This window comes from Notolepis coatsorum (assembly GCF_963971535.1).
Source record: "Notolepis coatsorum genome assembly, chromosome: 16".
Lineage (NCBI taxonomy): Eukaryota > Metazoa > Chordata > Actinopteri > Aulopiformes > Paralepididae > Notolepis > Notolepis coatsorum.
The window spans coordinates 45505357-45522186 of record NC_140180.1 but is presented as its reverse complement, the minus strand read 5'-3'; the positions used below and the strand labels follow the sequence as shown (position 1 = coordinate 45522186).

Sequence of the window (16830 nt, the reverse complement as noted above, 5' to 3'; positions counted from 1 at the left end):
AACCCTATAGTATCTGTTCGGATTATTATTATTTTTCTAACTAATTGACTGTACACTGCCAGTGACAAAAGGTATTTTTAGATGTATGTAATGTAATGTAGATGTTAGGAGTGCACTGTTCTGAGATTCTGATCATATCATAATGCGTGGTCAGGTGAAATTGGTATGGTTTTCATATTTAGGTATGTACATGGAATGACCCTATTCAGATGCAGGTGAAAGGACTCCAGGGATGTGCAACCTTGTTGTTTGTATGTTGGCAGACAGTGTCTTCCCTTCAGCAAGGTTCCAGTCTGCATGTAGAGTTGCATCCCTGGAGGATCCTGGATGCAGGCCACATGCTTTTTTTGGGACTTCCAGATGGCAGCCATCCGTGCAGAGTTGACAAGAGCAACTCCCAGAGAGTCACGCCCCTTCTCCCCGTCAAAGGCTTCAATGAGCCCTGAAAGGAGAGCCTGAGTCTCCCTGGCACCATGTGTGGTCCTCTTGCAGGGCAGAGCAAGTTCACTCCGACTGATATGACGCATCGCATCAGCGTCTGATGTTCGAATCAACTGGGTTTCAAGCTCTGCACGCTTTGCCTCCCTCAAAGCTTTCAGGTCGTCCTTGTCCCACATGAAGATGCAGTGGCTGAGGCTGCTCATGAAGGGTGCATACAGCTGGTGGCATTCTGTCTCGCAACCCAGAAATTATCTGCATGAAGTGCCATATGTCCAATTATATCTCCATGTCCTTCCACTCCTCAAACATCCTCTGCATTAGAGTGGGACCACAACAATACTTGTACAATGTACGACACTGTAGCCGTCCCGTGTCTCTATATCAGGCCATCAATCATTGGCCTGAGACCATAGCCTTCGCTGGCAGTGAGCACAGACATGATGACCTGCCCCTGCTCATTGTCTATGTTGGTTGTCCAGGTGGCAGTTCCATAACTTTGTCCTGCAAGCCTTTGGGTCACTTTTTTGGTGGAGTCTATCTTCAAGATCTGGCCAAATTGTGAGGTGATGCTAGCCTTGATCTTGTCCAGCCTCTGGTGGACATCCAGGGAATAGACCTGAATCAGCTAGCAGTGCTTGGGGACAGAAGTCATGGCAGGTGTGTCCTGGAAACCACCACTGGCACGGTGGCACCACAAGACCGGATGTAACCACACTGGCCTCACCCTTAGTCAGTCAGATACTGGATGGTGTTCTGTAGCCACGCCTCAACGTGCTGCTCCTCCAACTTCTTCTGTATCTGGCTGCTGCTGTTCCCTAGAGTCTAGATCCCCCTGGAGGCTTGGAGGTGCAATACACCTGGTGCATGAGACGCATCACTTTCATTTCACATGCCAGTTTGGCTGTGAAGGCCGGGATGACACAATGCCATGGCTCCAACTGATCACCTTCCTCTTGAATCTTTTATAGGTGAGGTACTCCTCAATGTAATAATAATAATAATAGCTTGGATTTATATAGCGCCTTTCACACCCAAGGCGCTTTAGAAAAAAGGGGGAGGGGGGAGAGGGATAATGGTGGCCTAAACTGAGAAACAAATGACAAAAACAAAACAGAGCAAACAGAACAGAACAACAGAACAAAACAAAATAGAACAAACAGAGTGAACAGGATGCTAAGGAGCATCAGAGACCACATGCCTGGGTGAAGAGGTGGGTTTTCAGCAGGTTTTTAAAGTGGGCGAGAGAGTTCGCATTTCGGATGTCCATGGGGAGGGAGTTCCAAAGGTTGGGGGCAGCGACACTAAAGCCCTGTCCCCAATGGTCCGCAAACTGGCTTGTGGGATGGCGAGTAAGCCTGTGTCAGAGGAGCGGAGATTCCGGGAGGGGTGTGTAGGTGTAATAAGACTTGTCGACCTCCAATACGTGCCTTAAGCGACTTGAGATATCTGATGTGAATCGCACAATACAAAATGAAGGATTTCATTATTATTATTATTACACCCTTGTGCACAGAGCACTGTGACAGGGGTACTGTTATCACTTCTGTCCCCGTCAGTGTGTGTGTGTGTGTCCAAATTAGATGAAACTGTGCACAGACGCAGGACCTGAACAAGTGCAGAATCCTAGTCGCCCTCAGGGCCTGCTGGTTTCTGTCTGTTTTCATTAGCACCATCGTCAACTCTGCCTCGCTGGGAAACTGCATAACTATTTGTGACCCTCTCTTCTACCTCACCAAAATCACTCTGAAAGAGATTTCTGTCTCTCTGTGCTGGGTATGTTCTCTTCTGTATGTTTTGATTCTAAAAGGAGCAGTTGTCACAGCCGGATAATTCTACCTCCTGCCACGGAGAGTGTGTGGTGGTGATTAGCTGCATCTCAGGAGCCGTCGACCTTGTTGTCACCTTCGTCGTCGCTGCTACTGTCATTGTTGTTCTCCGTGGAAGTGTTGGCGGTGGCTGTGTCACAGGCACATCTCACAGAGTCTCAGGTTACAGCCATTCAGCCTGGCAAAGTGACTGCTAAGAAAACTGAGAGGAAAGCAGGCAGAACTCCTGGTATTGTCATCGTCGTGTTTTTGATGTCCACATTACTATCCCTCTCTGGCAGGCCAGGACACCTCGAGCATCACATCAACCTTTTTCCATTCTGGCTGTTTGACTGTTGCATTTTAACTCCTGTCTAAGCCCTGTAATCTATGCCTTTTTCTCCCCCTGGTTTAGAAAAGCTATTAAACTCATTGTCACCCTTCAGATACTGACTCCTGTAAGACCAAGATACCTTAACATAGCAGTTACAGAGAAATTTCTTTTTAAGAATATATCCATGTGAATGTGTACATAAATTATACATATAACAAGGACACACAGTGTCATAGATGCGAAGCAAAATTGTATTACACAAAATGCAAGGCCTGTGAGATGCCACTAGGGCCAGAATGGCTAACGATGAGTGATGAGTTAGTGAGTGACATTACAGGTCATAGAGGTGCTTTGCATCTAAAGATATTATTCAAAAGTACATACAAATCTGAATAGAAATGATCAAAGCAGGCAGTAGGGAAAAACTGAGGATCAATAGGGCATGAATGTAGCGAAAATAGAAACCTATTAATCCTAGTGATTGTTTCAACATTTCTGGGACAAAATCACAGCATTTCATCTTGTCATTTCAGTCCGCTAGCAAATGACAGAAAAATGCCTAAAAGCAAAGTCAATGGGGTCAAGCTCCTGTCTGTGCAAGCTGACTGGGGCTCATTGAAATTTACTGCACACAATTTTGTGCACACACAATTGATTTCAGTGAGCTTTCAGTCGGAGTTCGACTCCTTTTACTTTGCATTGGTTTGTGGCTAACTAACCAGAGCTAGTATGAGGAACAGCATGAATTGGGCTGAGAAAGGACTCTACCAATCAACATCATCATTGGTACGTAAGAAATAGGGCTAGTCTGAACTATTTAAAGGTACCTTTTTTTCCATTACCCAGGCCCTATTCTGGCATGATGTTGACTAGTACAAGCCATCATTTCACTGATCACTAGTATTGAGAAACGTCCTCTCACCACCAGGCTCTAATACAATCCAATGGGCTGTAAGTGTTTTACCCTTCAAAAACCACGATACATGTAATTTACCAAAATAGGAAGGTCACAGTATAATCAGATGTGTCTTCAATTGGTGCGATTATGTCAAATGATGGCCTATACCAGTCAATGAACCTGTCCCTTAAAAGATCCCTTCAAGTGTTTTTAAAAAAAAATTAAAACTGATATTGAATAACAATTTGTTTGGTATGGTTTTGCTACAGGATTATTGTGTGTATTTGTCTCTGAGAGTTTTTCTCCCTGTGAAGGCCATTTTGTGTCTAAGGCTGACATTGGGCTTGATTGCTAAAAGTGAGGCAGTCTTGACAATGAACTTGAACTAATTGGGGAGGGATATCAGTCTTATTGATTGTGTGTTATTGCATGTTATGTTGTTTGCCTGCCCCTCTCCCCTCCTTCTGCTGTCTCCAATGACATCACCGGCTGAAGCCTCGGGAATAAAACCAGGAAGGTGATATGGAATGGCAGGTCGGATCCACGCTACACAATGTCATTTCACATCATCTGCAATGGTCCTGCAAGCCTTTACAACGCCAATCCAGCTTTCTCCAACCCAACTACCACCCAGCAGAACCAGCTAAACGTCTTGACTTGGGAACCGTCTCTACTTCATCTCTCCCACGTTCAGTAATGATTCCTTCTGCCCACATACAGGTGTTGGATATTGAACTGTGAATGAATGCGCCACTCATTCAGCTCTCCTTTGACAGGCTGATGGATGCAAGATTTCCCCCATTGATCCCCCCCCCCCCCCCCAATTAGCTTAAGCTGTATCCCTATTTTCAGAAGTTTTGCCTAAAGGTACATGCCGAAGTAAATGGAAGATTGCTCCACTTCTACAAGGTTAATTAGCATGTTATTGGTATCTAGGAACATCTAGGGACCTGGGGGTATGTATTCACAGTGTCAGAAAGATTGTGTCCATTACTAGGCTTGAGTAAATTGTAATAAAAAAAAGTGTGAAGTGTACAAATAATCTAAGCAAATGAATAAAGGAAAGATGATTAAACAGAAGGATTTGTAGATACAGTAATAAATTATAATAAATTTTAATTATAAATTCATATTTGACCTTGAACTTGACCTTAACCTTATTATGGCCAAATCATACATCTATGGATAGGGAAAAGGCTCCTCTTTCCAATGGGAGTGTTACATCTGGATTTAGTAATTTTCTCTCGGTTTTACGATAAAAGAAATATAATTAGCATTTTTTTGATAAATTCGTATTTTCGGTAAAACATCGGTACAAATTTAAATATACACTTTGACTGCTGTTTTGATAGGGTTAAGGTCTTTACTCTTGGATACATTTTGAAAAAAAACACAACATTAAAACCTCTTAACATCCAAGGCCCCACATGTGGGCCCTCTTGAAGACGATTTGCGACGCGCCACATTGCCGACCTCTAGCGGCTCGGGTGTGCATTTCTTTTATTACAATATATAGATAGAATTAAAGCCCTATTTGTTGCCTGTCGATTGCTCTTTTAGGTGACAAAATCCTTTTGCTTTCACTCTAAAGGAAATATGTCTCACATAGACCCCCCAGTACTTTGTGGAGATGAAGATGGGAGGCCCGTCTGTGGACCTGATGATGAGTACCAGTCTTCTCCTCAGACATATAAAATCACAGTTTTTCACATTAGGATCTAACATCCCAACAGGCCACCTTGTTTATGGTTTGATTCAGTTTTAGTAGAATGTGAAAGACATGAATGATGTGACATACTATAAAATCACAGTTTCTTTACAGTGCAATGAAATAGTTCTGGATTACTGTTACTGTTAAGTCGTCTTTACCTTCTGTTTGGTATCCACAGTTTAAAACCTGACAGTCTTCCCTCTTGTCTGACACCCACTCTTAATGGTTTATATGGTATATATATCACTAAACACAATGGGTTTGATAAGCGATTGTTTTGATAAGGACCCCACAGAGATGCAAATATTCTATTCGAATCCAGGTACTTTCTGTGTGGAGTTGGCATGTTCTCCCTGTGTCTTTGTGGGTTTCCTCCAGTTGCTCCAGTTTCCTCCCCGCAACCGACTGTGGTGTTTTACAGTTCAGACAGATCTGGTAGAGTAACTCTGACTGTGGGGTTTTACAGTTCAAACATACATAGCCTCCGTCAGAGGAGAGGATAAAGGCTCTGTCGGGCAGTTGACCATATCTCCTCCATCACACACAGATGGCAGATACAGATACCACACAGGTTCAAGTTGAAGAAGTTTCATTTGAATGTACTGAATAATACAGGTACTTAAATAAATTTTCAATTCATCAACACATTTAGAGACATACAAATATACAGTACTATGTAAGAAAAAAGCATTAAGTCATGTTTATAATTTTGGACTAAAATAGAGGAATGTTGCTCAAGGTTATAAAACGCAGTTGTGTACACTATGAACCGGGATTTGATTGAATAAGCAACACATGTGTGTTTTACAATGACGATGACAATATGCATTGCGGTGGACAATAATAGAGAATGTGAAGTTGAGCACCTTGTGAGAATGGTTCATGTTTAACATAGCTTTAACATTAGTTCAACATTAATAAAGTAGTCAAAACGTGGGCCAAAATGATGGCAACTTCACATTCACATAGCGTTAGTTGGGTATTTACAGGGAATATTAGCTAACGTGCGTTAGCTAGCTAACGTTAGGTTAGTGCAGAACTAGCCCCTTTCGGGAGTACCGTGCGTTAGCTAACGTTAGCTCACCACTAAAGCAAATGACAGACGGAAAATAGGCCCTAATGTCCAAAATAGCAAAGGTGCCCCGGCCTAAGGTTACATTTTCACTGAAAGACATTTGGTTATTTTTCAATGAAGAAGAATGAATGCTATATAGGACCAGAGCTAGAAACTCATACAAACATATTTGCTCCACACGCATGCGCACTATGAAGCCCCGCCCAATATATGCACCTGAGCCCCGCCCATCCGAGCTCAGACCCCCGAAGCCCCGCCCATCCGAGCTCAGACCCCGAGACATTGGGCAGTGCAGCTCTGCAGATATACCCTACTCGTGGAATGTGGGTGATCTAATGGTGCACAGGTGTGTTCTATCAGTCCTAATCAGCTGACTAATTGCTTCTCCTCTCCTCGTGGCAGTAGTATCTCCGATCCTTCACGTAGCCATGGGATGATATCTGCCACAATATATATATATATATATATATATATATATATACTCATATTATTTAAACCACTGGCTAGATTGGTTTACTATCATGGTGTATTCATACTCGTACCACTGTATATATAATATCGTACATACATGACATTATCACATTTACTTTTGTAACTTGTTCATATATAGCACTCCATATTTATACACATACTAGTTATACTGTATACTACAATGCACTGTACTGCTACTTTGTACTCTGGTTACTTCATTTAGTTGTACTCCGTACAAAGCAATGACAACAAGTTGACTCTAATCTCTCTAACAAGGACATAGTGGACTTGATGCATATGCCTAACGGAGTCCCAGGTAATCTCAGCCAGCACCTTAAGAATTTACCCTTACTATTATTTAAAAAATAATTAAAAAATAAAATACAAAAAAAAGAATTTACCCTTACCCTCCCTTGTGAAGACAATCGTTATTGTATGAATTGCTATTCAAATACCAAAAGAGTTTGACCCACTCTCACATGTCAATAACACCTTTTTCATGAGTACACACACACACACACACACACACACACACACACACACACACACACACACACACACACACACACACACACACACACACACACACACACACACACACACACACACACACACACACACACACACACACACACACACACACACACACACACACACACACACACACACACACACACACACTTTTCTAGCAGTCTAGCAACATGGACAGATGGGAAACAGAATGACCTAGTTTTGTGTTTGGAGCAGCTTTCAAGCAGCTGGAGTCAAAGTCATTTCAGAAACCACGGGAAACTGAATGTGAAATATACAGAAAAAAGTTTTAGATTAGTGCTTTCAGAATAGTGATTATTTGAACTGGCTATTGATACATGTCTGAAGTAAAGCGTCAGAATCAGTACAGTGGCTATACTATGGGTATTTCTTGACAACTATAGTTTTTCAGCTTATTTATGGTATACATGCCTCCTTATCTTAGAACCTTGTTTCTGCATAGCATTACAAACACGGTACATAGGTTACCCCATAAATGACAGGAACAAGGGTGTTGAGGACTACTCACTTGGAGTCAGGCTGAAAATAATCTTAAAATAAACGCACATTAAAGTACTACAAAGGTTGTATACAATAATTTACAGTTTTTTTACAGAAAAATCAGTTTGTCATACAATTGTACAGTGTTGCTTTGAAAATGTAAACACTAAAGATTTAACTCCTCTGTTAAGAACAAGGTGGCAGGCTTTTTCATTGATGCAGTATTTCCCAGTTAAAATGACACACAATTTATTTACGTACATCATTGAGATTGGTAAATGTACAATATGGTTGGAGAGTTGAAGAACACCGTTCTGAACGAATGTCTGCATGTATTTCATGACACAGTGTATAAGTACATGGGCTTCAATAGAACCACTATTATGGTGAGGGTACTGGGGTGTCAGTGTACCTACCACTGTCTATCAGCTGGGGTGTTGGCGTCGGTTACACCTAGGGTGTTTTTGTTTCCTTTTCAGGATGAGTTTAGCTTTTCCAGGTCGCAACGTAGTGGCAGCCGAGTTAGACATTCGTTTTGCAACCTGAGTGAATGAATGAATGAAAACTTTATTTAACAGATTGCAGAATGGGTACAATACAGTACGGCTCAATACATACAATTGTTAAGGGGATGCAGACCTGAGAAAGACGTTTGTCTTGTTTCCATCAGGGTCCCCCATTTTCAATTCATATAGACATTTATGACATACATAACATACATGACATTTATGGCATAGGGACATATAGGTATTTAGTACTGATACATTTGTGACATAGGCGGTATTCAAATATACAGTACTGTTACCCCTAGATCCTGACAGAGTATATACATATGATGGGGAGGGGACTGTACATTAGGAGGGGGTGGGTGGGTGGGAGGGGAATATACATACGGCGGGGAGGGAATATATACATGCGGTGGGGAGGAGACTGTCTATTAGGAGGTGGTGGGGGTGCACTTTCGTTTTGCCTCCTGAGCACAGTGATGTAGTACAATGCCAAAGCAGTAGGTGGCAGTAGGTGGCGAACATGAAGGCAATTTTCAACCAATCATAACTTGAATGTGCCAATACACTTCCTGCAAAAAAAATACACAAGCCGCCATCTTTAAATGCCTCCTTGAGCTATTTAGCCACTGTAGCACTTATTTTTCAGCAAAGAACGTGCAATAAACAAAACGGATACATTCACTGTGTGTTCTGCCTCTCATTTGTTGATGAAACAAAACTAACATCAACACAATTGAACACCAAAAGCGGAGTTTAGTCTCATCTGCGCCGATTTTGTTAGCTTACATGCTAACGTGAATGGAATATGCCAGTATAACAGTATAGCATTGTGGCTAGCAGCTAACGTTAGTTCACGTTAGTTAGCCAGCCAGCACCAAACTGATGATATCGGGAGCTATCAGTAGCTAGATAACATTAGAGACAACGCCTTATGTATTAAACAAAAGTGAATAGATGACTGGGCCATTTTGTTTAATGCTTGTTATGTTGAAAAAGGAGCTCTGAGCTAACAGGGTCTGGTAGCTAGGTAGCTACGGTAGGTAGCTAACGTTAGCTCACGTTAGCCAGCCAGCACAAAACTGATGATATAAGGAGCTATCAGTAGCTAGATAACATTAGAGACAACGCCTCATGTATTAAACAAAAGTGAATAGATGACTGGGCCATTTTGTTTAATGCTTGTCATGTTGAAAGAGGAGCTCTGAGCTGCTCATGCAATCGACTTTTGCGTGGCTGCTGGTATGTTGACATGCATGTTGGGAGGCGGAGGATTTGGCCTTGGGCTCTACTGCGCATGGGCATTGGGCAAAACGGCTCCTCGCAGATTACACAACACGTTGTCGACGAGTTTTGGCGTTTTTTCCAAAACGGAAACACAATTTCAGCGTTGTCAGTAGGGCAACGCGTTTTCCTGCCAAAACGGCATTTCTATTTAACAGGGACAGCAAACGTATTCATTCAGCAACAAAATGAAAACAAAAACACCTAGTCTAACCATGGCCTAAAGTGTACCTACCACGGTGTATCAGCTGGGGTGTTAGAGTACCTATACCAGTGTCTATCAGCTGGGGTGTTAGAGCACCTACCACTACAGTGTCTATCAGCTGGGGTGTTAGTGTACCTACCAGTGTCTATCAGCTGGGGTGTTAATGTACCTACCAGTGTCTATCAGCTGGGGTGTTAGTGTACCTACCACTGTCTATCAGCTGGGGTGTTAGTGTACCTACCACTGTCTATCAGCTGGGGTGTTAATGTACCTACCAGTGTCTATCAGCTGGGGTGTTAATGTACCTACCACTGTCTATCAGCTGGGGTGTCAGTGTACCTACCAGTGTCTATCAGCTGGGGTGTCAGTGTACCTACCAGTGTCTATCAGCTGGGGTGTTAGTGTACCTACCACTGTCTATCAGCTGGGGTGTCAGTGTACCTACCAGTGTCTATCAGCTGGGGTGTTAATGTACCTACCAGTGTCTATCAGCTGGGGTGTCAGTGTACCTACCACTGTCTATCAGCTGGGGTGTCAGTGTACCTACCACTGTCTATCAGCTGGGGTGTTAGTGTATCTACCACTGTCTATCAGCTGGGGTGTTAGTGTACCTACCACTGTCTATCAGCTGGGGTGTTAGTGTACCTACCACTGTCTATCAGCTGGGGTGTTAGTGTACCTACCAGTGTCTATCAGCTGGGGTGTCAGTGTACCTACCACTGTCTATCAGCTGGGGTGTCAGTGTACCTACCACTGTCTATCAGCTGGGGTGTTAGTGTACCTACCACTGTCTATCAGCTGGGGTGTTAGTGTACCTACCACTGTCTATCAGCTGGGGTGTTAGTGTACCTACCACTGTCTATCAGCTGGGGTGTTAGTGTACCTACCACTGTCTATCAGCTGGGGTGTTAGTGTACCTACCACTGTCTATCAGCTGGGGTGTCAGTGTACCTACCAGTGTCTATCAGCTGGGGTGTCAGTGTACCTACCACTGTCTATCAGCTGGGGTGTCAGTGTACCTACCAGTGTCTATCAGCTGGGGTGTTAGTGTACCTACCACTGTCTATCAGCTGGGGTGTTAGTGTACCTACCACTGTCTATCAGCTGGGGTGTACCTACAGCTAAAGGTGTGACTCCACATCTGAATAGCAAAGGCGCTCCTATACTGCATTGATGGGCTACTTTGTACTATGGTACAAAGTATGGTGACAATATACAGTAGGTGCACTTTATTACCCTCTGTTTATTATTATTAATTGAAGCCATTTCTCAAAATTGAAAAATCTGTAAATCATTTCTTGAATAGTACTATACCTGTATGGGCAAGGTGGGGCATACTTTATGCAAAGGGCTTAACATTTAAAAAAAAAAAAAGGTTCTCACAGTGTACATATCATTTTTTACAGTAGTCAACTGGGAAGCCTACATGTACAGAGTCGATTGTCAGGCATGCTACAGAACCTCTGACAATTCTTGATAGACCTAGTTTACATAAGCCCACACTATCTGAAGGGACGTGTTGCAGGTCAAGCTTAATCAACCTAGACTTAAAGATAAATCAGGGGTAGTAGGTTCCCAAACAGTGACACAGACACAGCAGATGAAGGAATGACAAGGTACTTCATTTGAATTCTCACAAGTAAGAAAATTTTTTATTTTTGGAAATATGCAATCTGGCATCCAGGCCATCCATTGCCAGATACCGAAAGCTGGTGTCAGGGGACCTGTTCCGTCCAAAGGCAGCACTGCAGGAAAAGGGATAGACTGACTGGCTTTGCTTTTGCCAAAATGGCGGGGGTTAGTACACACTTCTGGTAATTGTGTTCAACATGCAACAGTTTACTATATGCACAATGAGCTGTCTAGGGCAGGGGGATCTCACAGCCCTCACCACTAATGGAGCACCTTGGGGGCTTGTGCACGCTAAAACACACAAGGGGCTAAAAATACTACCTGATCATTCAACTTACCTATTCTAAAATACAATAAAGGGAGGGGGAGGGGAGGTACAGACACAGAGGAAACAGCCTACTGAGGAGGAAGTGGAGGGGGATAAAAGCCCCTGACCCTGGGTCGGCGGACAATAATACTACAATAACAATATGTCCCTTTTACAGTTAGCCCAAACAATTGGTACTCAAGGGGGAAACTGAGGTATAGTGCAACAACCACTCTTCGGCCACTCTTCTTGGTAGTAGCATAGATTCAGTTCACCTGTCAAGGGAGAACTGATTCAGTGGCGTGTTTGTTCCAATAACATCCAATAGCATACATAGAGGGCACGTAATGTTACTTTGCTTGGGGAAGATGTAGTAGAGATGAACCCAAGCAAAGCCGTTCACTGGTCCCGCTGTAGAGTAGTTAGGTTAAAGATAGTGGATGTCAGCCTGCATCATCATTTGGTTGTCCTCAGACGGGTTCGCCAGTGGAGATTCCAATCATCCTGATCTTCCATACATCCGGCCAGTTCCGTAGAGCTCTCCACACCTGCGTCCTTCCTCAGTTTGTCCACGAATGTTGGCGTGGGACGTCCTCTTGGTCGGCGCCTGTGTGTTGGCTCCCAGGGCACTAGCTTGCTAGTCGGAAGTTCCTGGTGTCGGTGGCAGTGACCTGCAAGTTTCATCCTCCTGGATGCCACCTTGTCGCTCAGCCTTGGTAGTCCCCCATACAGATGCTTGTTGGTTACATGCTCGCTTTGGTCGATGTTCAGTACCACACGCAGCATTCTGATATAGCATCCATCCAGGGACTTCTGCAGGGTGGGCTTCAGGGTCATAGCCATAGAGGAGTACAGACTCCACGGTTGCTTGGAAGAAGCAAATTTTGATGTGTCGGGGGAGACTGGATTTCCACACGCTATTCATGCCAGTCAGGGCCCTCCATGCCAGTGCCTTCGTCACCTCAACTCATTGAGCGCCACGCCCTTTTCCCATCTTTACTCAATGGCGCCAGCGTTAGACCATTTTAGCGATGTTTGCAGACCGATCATGTGTTCTGTATTATAGCTATTATGGAGACAATTATGGCTCATTTGACAGGCATTGTTCATAGTCCATCACTGACTAACGAGTTCATTTCTACATACAGTAGTTTGTGCACTATTACACGCTAAACATCGCCCCTTTCCAAAATAATCCAGTCTTTTTTCATAGATCGCGAGATATGGCGCGTTATTATGCAATATGCCCAAATCGTTCTGGTTGCTCGCCCGAAACCCCAAATACTGTACATATGTGTCTTCATATGGGGGAGGGGGTCGTTTTGAGTCTATGAAACACATCTGTAGGGTTTTAAAAAATAACTCCGCCCATAAGCGCTTTGAGTGACAGTCACCCACACAGCGTGATACATGTATACGAGAGAGAGAACGAGCGAGCGAGAGAGAGAGGGAGAGAGAGAGAGGATACATCGCTCCATGCGCGCGTGTGCGCTGTCTGAGCGGCTCGACTGCGATTGTGTGTAAAATGCAGGTGGAGAGAGAGAGGGAGAGGATACATCGCTCCGTGTGCGCTGTGTGAGCGGCTCGACTGCGATTGTGTGTAAAATGCAGGTGGACCGTGGAGAGAGAGAGCGAGAGAGAGAGGATACATCGCTCTGTGCGCGCGTGTGCGCTGTGTGAGCGGCTCGACTGCGATTGTGTGTAAAATGCAGGTGGACCGTGAGAGAGAGAGAGAGAGAGTCGCATTATTCCCACTGTTCCGTTGTTGAGTGAATTGTTGATTCTCTCTGTCACCCGTGCACGTCACTCCGTTTGAGGAAGTGTCAGTATTTCCACTCGCTCTGTTGTTGAGTGCGCTACAACCATAGAGGGGGTCTTAGTTATGCAGTTATATCAGCAGCACCTACTGACGTCAGGGAGCGAGTCAAATCAGAATGTCTTAGTTCAGTGAGGGAGGATCTCGTGAACTCGAGACTGGACTGATGAGCCAAAATGAGAATTAGAGACACAGACCCCATTGATACAACCCCACATTGCTAGAAAACAATGCTAAACACTGGAAAAGGCCATTTATAAGACATGGGACCTTTAACTCAAAACTGTGATTGTTACCAAAAGCAAGTTTTACGTCCGATAAACTACGACACTGTGATTGGTACAGAAGCATGTTTTACGTTAAGAAAATACCAGCAGGTTATCTAAGATAGACCTTACCTCAGTCAGAAAGTACTCCAAAATTTAGAAATCCCAGTCGATCCCATGGCGATCGCGTATATTGGGCATGGCTACCATACGGGAAATAATAGCTCTGAGGCACCAAATCTTCCACTGATTGCTATGTTGTGATCCACTCCTAGGCGGAAACAACCGGAGTGGATCACAAGACAAGTGATATCCCCAGTTCCCAGTTCAAAAGGTAGGCGATACTGCCACCTGGTGAGATCCGATCGTCATTGCAATTCCAACGTGGGCAGATGAGCCAGGGAGACCTAGGGAGCTCCGGCTGAGTGTATAGAACGGAGATCAAAGGAAAAAGATCAAAGGATCCAAACACACAGGCATTCAACGCATGGCGGCGAAACACGAGTATACTCGTTTTTGGCGCAGAAAGTGTTAAGGTCCCGCTCTGTTGAGTTGACCCAGGAACCCAGGTATTTGAAGTCACTGCCAGAGCATTGCCTCCTGCTGTGTTAAGGATGGTCCAGGGTGATGTTATAAGTAATGACCTCAGTCTTCTATGCATTCAGCCTGAGGCCAAGCCTGCAGGTGGTGAATAACCCAGCGTTGTAGATAGCAGGTGAAACGGACAGCACGCTGTCATGAGACTTCCTCCGTGGTCTGCTATTTCCAAACTCCTCTCTCATTATAAGCCCAGGTGCTGGCCCATGACATCGTCAGGCTCCTATATGAGAGGAGAACAGGAAAGGAGGGAATAGGGGCAGACCCAGACACTTGCCCTGCCAATACTCATGGAAAAGCATGCATCTGAGGTCTCCCCCTTGATTAGCTCACATTCTTTACAGTTGTTGATTTGCAACATTACACAGTCAGACCGGTCGCTAAACCACGCCCCAAATATAATTTGTCCAATCATATCACAGCAAAAATCCTAGCTTGGAGAATAGTCGGACAACAAGAGAAAACCCATTTGTGGCGCATCAAACCAGACGGCTGTGATCGAAACCACTGTGAAGAGTTCAGTTTATATGTTATTATCTACCTAATGTGAAACGCTGTGTGTGGGGTACCTGTAATTTGGACACCAGGTACCCCGAAAGACTGGATGGAGGAGTATATTTCATACCTTTTCCGAAGCCCAAACGAAAACTAGAGAAATGCAAGCGATGGATTCTGTTGTGTCGTCGACCACATACACAACTGAATGTGAAGACCATTACCAAGGACACTTATGTTTGCTCAAAGGTAAGGTCAATTCATAAAGACATAATATTTGACGGCATGTATTAGAAACGTAGACCAAACTATTAACACTTTAATCGCCGAAAACGCTGGAACTCATCTTTCCCCGCCATGCTCATTCTGCCGAAGACGCCGTAACACGTCTTTGATATCAATATTTCAAAAATCTGTGATCGAAATCATATTTCTCCTCCGGGGACCTGAGATATACTGCTGAGCTCCACTCAACTGTCTAACGGTTCAAGAGCGCCATCTGGTGGCCGATCGGCAGATCGGCCAACAGGAAGTGACGCGCCAAACAGGAAGTGCTCATCCATATTTCGTCCGGGCACTCGCGATCGTTAGCCGGACTCCATCTCGACACACTGGATAATCAATCGCTCGCCCTAACTCAATAAACAACGTTATTTGGACGTATATAGTATTATACAACCTGGAAATGGTTCATCTAGATCAACATCCCATAATCGAAAACTGTCTACTCCAAGCTGATCGTCCAACGGCGCGAGGAAGATACGGTAAGATCCAGCGTTATTTTCCAACGTGTTCTTTACTAACTGCTCTGATGACCATATGACCCACACTAGATGGGTCAGCTGTGACCGCGTCCCCGACCGCCAAGAACCTTGGTGTTGTCCTCGACGACCAGTTGAACTTCTCTGCTCACATCGCAGCGACAACCAGAACCTGCCGATTCCTCCTGAGCAACGTCAGAAGGATCCGCCCCTTCCTGACAAAAGAAGCCACCCAACTCCTCGTCCAATCAACAGTCATCTCCCGCCTCGACTACTGCAACGCACTGCTCGCTGGCCTCCCGGCCACTGCCACTAAGCCTCTTCAACTCATTCAGAACGCAGCGGCCCGCCTGATCTCAAACCTACCGAAGTCGGCCCATGTCACCCCACTTCTTAGGGACCTGCACTGGTTCCCCATTGCTGCACGAATCCGCTTCAAGGCCCTCGACCTAGCATACCGTGCGGCAAAGGGAACCGCTCCCGCCTACCTCCGGTCAATGGTCTCTAACTACACACCCTCAAGACCCCTACGCTCTGCATCTTCTGGCCGCCTCAGACCTACTCCTATCCAAGCTCCGGGAGGGTCATCAAAGAGAAGTCGCCTATTCTCAGTCCTTGCCCCACAATGGTGGAATGAACTACCCACCCCAGCTAGGACAGCCGAAACACGTCCAATCTTTCGCCGTCGACTAAAGACACACTTCTTCAACCATTATCTGAATAAAAAAAATAAAAAAAAATAACTAACCTTACTGTCATGCACTTGTCCTAATAAACTAACCTACACTGTAGCACTCAACACTTTGATGAACATTGTTGCTCAGCTGATAGAGTTGTGCCCTTCCTGATGGCTTGTCATACAGAACATGTAAGTCGCTTTGGATAAAAGCGTCAGCTAAATGACTAAATGTAAATGTAAATGTAGATGAATGATATAACGTTGCCCACAGAATTATAAACGACCCCCCGCCCATCCGGTCAACATCAGATGATACGTAGTAACTTCTAGAAGTACCTCCAGTTGAAATGTTTTATCTGGCACCGATCGCTACCAAACTGTATTTGATCATCAATATAATGCATTTGGGCTTTGGGGCTATAAATCAAGTTCTGGAGAAAGCTGCAGAAAACGATAAAAACATACTTATACTTTAGACCATATTTTAGTATGAATATGTGAATGAAAAAGTATAA

General features: G+C 44.4%; 1 pseudogene across 1 annotated transcript; it reads left to right on the top strand.

Annotated features, from left to right (window-relative positions):
- The first annotated feature begins 1759 nt into the window (after positions 1-1759).
- Positions 1760-4219, top strand: LOC311242954 (annotated as a pseudogene). The gene is made up of 4 exons: positions 1760-1831; positions 2249-2496; positions 2610-2704; positions 4199-4219. The product of its transcript is annotated as an uncharacterized misc_RNA (transcript).
- The last annotated feature ends 12611 nt before the right edge of the window (positions 4220-16830 follow it).